We start from the raw sequence: 5,035 nt of genomic DNA, 5'->3' as shown, positions 1-5,035 counted from the left end.
CAGGCAGAGCTGCCTCAAACATATTGTCAAACTGCTGCGGGAAGGCCGGGGAGGGTTGGGGGGCAGGAGGTAGTGGGGTAAGAGATCAACCAAAGGACTTGTATGCATGCATATAAGCATAACCAATGGACATAAGACACTGGGGGATAGGGGAGGCTAGAGGACTGTCTAGGGCGGGGGGGAAAAATGGTCACATATGTAATACCCTTTGTAATAAAAAAAATATATTTTAAAAGAAAAGAAGAACACCAGTCAGATTGGATGAGGGCCCAACCTAATGGACTCACTTTAACTTAATCACCCCTTTAAAAATACTATCAGCCCTGGCCGGATAGCTCAGTTGGTTAGAGCATCATCCTGATATGTCAAAGTTGCAGGTTGGGTCCCCAGTTAAGGCACATGCAAGAACCAACCAATGAATGTTCATTCTTTAAAAAAAAAAAATAATTAAAAATAAATAAAATAAAAGTGCTATCAGTCATATTCTGAGGTACTAGGGGTTTGGGCTTTAACATATGAATTTTGGGGGGACACAATTCAGCCCATAACAATATCATGAAGGTTCAACAAGTTAATGGAAGGTGCTTTGGCTGAAATTAACAAGAATATCTGCTGAACTCCTGAAAATGTGCATTCATCTTGGACATCACGTCATCTGTTGGGTCCTGGTAGCTCAGAAGCTCACCTGAGTCATCTCGTCAGGATCCATTCCGTCCGACACATTGCCATCTTCAGAGAGGTGGTTTCTCATCCATGGGCTTGCTCAGTTTTGCTTATGAATGACTGCCTTCACTCCAGGAATCGTCCTGGCATAGTAATATGCAAAAGCAGGGACATACCAGTAGGTGGGGACAAAAGAGGCATGTTCTCTTTCACATCTCTCTCCTTTAAAGCTAAAGGAAAATCTTTCCCAGAATCCCTGATTTTTTTCTTAGTCTCATTGGCTGAACTGTGTCACATGATCATCCCAGGCCAATCCCTGGTGAGGAGGAGCTGGAGTGCCCTGATTTCCTTAAATCAGGAGTCTCTTCTGGGGGCAGCAGGTTGTCACCTGAATGATATCAGGATTTCATTACCAAGGAAAAATGGAGGGAATGGCTTGGGTTAGGCAAACTTCAGGCAGTACAGCATTCATGCATTCTCACATTCATTCACATTCAACATATATTTACTGAACATCTACTACATGCTATAAATACAGCAGCGAATAAAACACTAATTCTGTGCCTTCTTAGAATTCACACCAACTACATGCCAAGTTCTAGGGATACAGAGGCGATCCATGAGACTCAATCTCTGCCTTTTTGGGCTCCCGTTAGGTTCTTTTTGTTTGGGGTTGAGTTTGCCTATCCCAAAGGACATGAATTTCCCAGAGGGGTTAGGGACTATCTTTATGTTGACCCTCCATCCTTCCTCTTTATAAACAGAGATAACAAGCAGTAGCTGCTCTTCCCCAAGAAGCTCTGGCATTGCTCTGAGCCTGAGGAAGCCTGATCACTGCTTTGAGGTGTTTACTAACATGGGAAGAGCAGGACAAGGGACTTGTTAGTCTCCTGGCCCATCCTCCAGCCTCTGATAAATGCCATCCACTGGACACTTGACACATGCCAAGTACTACGCTAAGCCTCTTATTAGCAGTTTTTTCTCTAATCCCTACCCATCCCTGAAAGGGAATCATTAGCAATTTTACTTTTATAGACTCAGAGATGCGGAGGGTCAAGGTCAACAGCTGCTCAATGCATAGTCTTTCCCACTACACAGTAGTGCCTCCCACCTTTTGAAGATCCTGGTTGAGGAGATATGAGAGCAAAAGGGGATGTTCCACAGACAATGTTTTTAGAACTTATTTGCTGCCTCAAATGGGATGAAAACTGGCCAGTGCATAAGAGAACAGGGCAATGGGCACATGAAGGGAGGTAACTCATCTTATAGATGGTTTCAGTCGGCCTTTGGAGAGTCTGAGTTGCTCACAGGGTGAGCCGGAAGGCTCTGTCTCCTCCCTTCAGGAGGGAGAAGGAAGGGTGTTCACCCCGCTCTGGATTTGCACACACCGTATCTTCTAATCCTGGCACAGGCCTGGCAGGCAATTATTAACCCCTTTGTATTGAGGAAGCAACTGGAGCTTGGTGAGGTTGTGCCCCTAGGCCAGAGATCACACGACATGTGGCAGGGTAGAAGATTTGAACTGTGCCATCCTCTTACTTCATAAATTGGGGGAAGGATTCCAGAGGAGGAGGCTACCCTTCCCTGAGGCCACTTATTCCACATATGCGTGATGTCCATAAAACAGTGATGAGGTGAAAGAGTGAAAGCTGAATTCAAAAAGAAACATTTTTGTGCTATAAAAAACAGCGGTCTTAGTTTGCAATTCTGTAGCTCCTATTACAAAGTTATTGCCTGAAGTGAGTTAATATTTCCCTTTCAGAGGTAATGTTATCATATCTAAATTACTTTGCAGTTTTCCAATTAAGTTAGCTTCTAAATGGTACCTTTAATTAGCCAGGGTGATGAGCTGAGCAGATAATGTGGAAATCTTAGATAACAAGGTTCAAGGTGGCAGGCAAAGTCCCAGCAGAGGTGCAGCCGCCTCCCTGAGGGAGAAGCACTGGAGGTGAGTTCCGGAAAACCCCAGTTCTCCGCAGGCCTGTGCAGGAGGGAGGGAGTGGTGGGAGAGCCACCCTGGGACTCCTGGAGTGAACACTTCACCACTAAAGGAAAGACCACACATTAGGCAATTAACACTTAAGAGCACTCATTAATTCCACAAAGTCCTACTGGACAGCAGAGACTAGTGTCATATTGGGTATTAGAGATTAAACAAAAGCGGGGGTAAGGGGGGAATCATAGCTCCTGACTTCAATGAACTCAGAGACTAACAAGGGAGAAATGAATACAAATAGTAGTAGTAATAATAATAATAATAAGCCACTCTTGGAAGGTAGAATTGATGAGATTGAAATACAATGGGTATTGCTGTTAGAAAAAGAAGTGCCTTCTAATGAATGAGCTGGAAGACCTACATTTTCCACTGTGTACTCAGGCCCAATCAGTGAGGCTGGACAAAAAATTCAATTTAAATAATAACTCCTAGGTTATAGCCTGGATTGTAGTTCTGACATTTCTACTTCCTAAATAACCTTTCGGATTCTTCCTCTCTCCTCCAGCTCCCCAGCCACTGTCCTCACTACCGTGTGCCTCTTGGGAACAGCCTCCTCACGGTCTCCCTGACTTCAGCCCCAGCCCCTCCAATCAACCTTCCTTGCTGCCACCAGGTGACCTAGCTGAAATCCACACCCGATCCTGTCACTCTCCCATTTAAAAGCCAGAGTTGAGCACAGTGGCTGGCACCTGGCCTCACTGTGCTACATCATGTTGCAGCGTTTCTTGGGGCTGCCTTAACAAAGAACCACAAACTCAGTGGGAACAGACCTGTCCAAGCATGGGCTCTCCCAGAAGCTGACCCCAAGGCAAGGATTCAAATGCAAGTGGTTTATTTGGGAGGTGAACCCAGGAAAGGCCAGCAGCAGATGGGGGAGTAAAACAGGGAGGGAAGACACTAGGTACATTGTCGTTGCCATCACGGACACTGAAGCTGTCTGGCTGGGGGACTCGGAGATGCTGTGAACCTGCCGCAGAGTGATTTTGAGGGACATGGGGAACTGGTCCACCAGTGCCATTCAGTCAAGGGTGAGAGTTTCCCATGAGAGGCGTTAACTTCCAGGCACTTCCATTCTGTCCCTCGTATGCAGAGGAAGGCAAAGAGCCATGGGTGCAAAGAGCATTTAGAAGCCTTACATGGTAAGTGTGATGGGTTAATGTGGGACATTGACAGTGTCTACGACAACCCTCAGGAGAGAACTCAGCCCAGGCTAAAGGGTAAATGCAAAAAGATGTCCAGTGTTGACTAGAATAGCAAAACTGAACACATGGTAAACAAATGATGAAAACCACACAAAATATCTAGCAATGTGGGGATGGTTTAGTGATGTCCATTTAAATAAAGGAGGCACAGCTACCACCATGCCGCTTTCAAAGCCCTTGAGCAGCATAGAAAAGACTCATCATCAGATGCTAAGTGGGAAGTGCAGGATGCAATGTGAACTAGGGATACGTATACTATGGTTGTGTGTAGGTAAATATCTATCTTCAAGCAAGAAGTATTCAAGGAAACCACAAAGAATTGAAAATGTATGAGGGTGATGGAACCAGGAGAATTCTTTTGCTAAGTTGTCTTTTCAGCCGAGTGGAGAGCAAAGATTTACTATGACTAATTAAAAACACCAATTCACGAGAGAAACCAAGATGGCAGCATAGGTAAACACCTGATATTGCTGCCTCACACAACCACTTCAAAATTACAACTAAAAGACAAAATGGACATCATCCAGAACCACAGGAAGGCTGGCTGAGTGGAAATTCTACAACTAGAAGGAAAGAGAAAAGCACACTGAGACTCAGAGGAGGTAAGGAAGTAAAGTGCAGAGGCTCTGAACTCCGGTTCCGGGAAGTCTCTGGGGACCCAGGACTCATACGGGGAGAAACTGGACTGCCTGGCATCAGTCGGAACTCAAGGGCGGCTTTCTCTCAGAGGTGCTTGTAGTGATTACCGCGGGACACTGTGACCTAGGACCTCTTAGGGCAGGGCTGAGGATCAGCCATAGCTGTTTGCTCCACCCTGTTGATTCCCTGAGACCTAGCCTCACATAAGCTGTGTGCAGAGGCTTTTGTATATGAATAATTGGCCCTTTGCAATCTAAAATTACCTAACTAACGGCAGCTGGGTCAGAGAGACCCAGATCATCCAAAAGACTGCCCAAGGCCCCACAGCAGATTGTATTGCTTCACAGCTGGGCTTCATCTGGGCACCTGCAAATCCCAAATAAAGAAAAGGAATCTGCAGATCTCTCTGTAGTTCCTGCTGGGTAGCCTCAAGCGAGGCTGAATTAGCACCTCTTTAGAGATCTAAGAGCCAGTGTATCCAGTGGTCAGAGTGGACCATCCAGATTACAACTCCTCAGATCCATACAGGAGGCAC

The sequence above is a fragment of the Myotis davidii genome, unplaced genomic scaffold (assembly GCF_000327345.1).
Source record: "Myotis davidii unplaced genomic scaffold, ASM32734v1 scaffold391, whole genome shotgun sequence".
In the NCBI taxonomy this organism is placed as follows: Eukaryota; Metazoa; Chordata; class Mammalia; order Chiroptera; family Vespertilionidae; genus Myotis; species Myotis davidii.
This window is presented reverse-complemented; position numbering follows the sequence as displayed.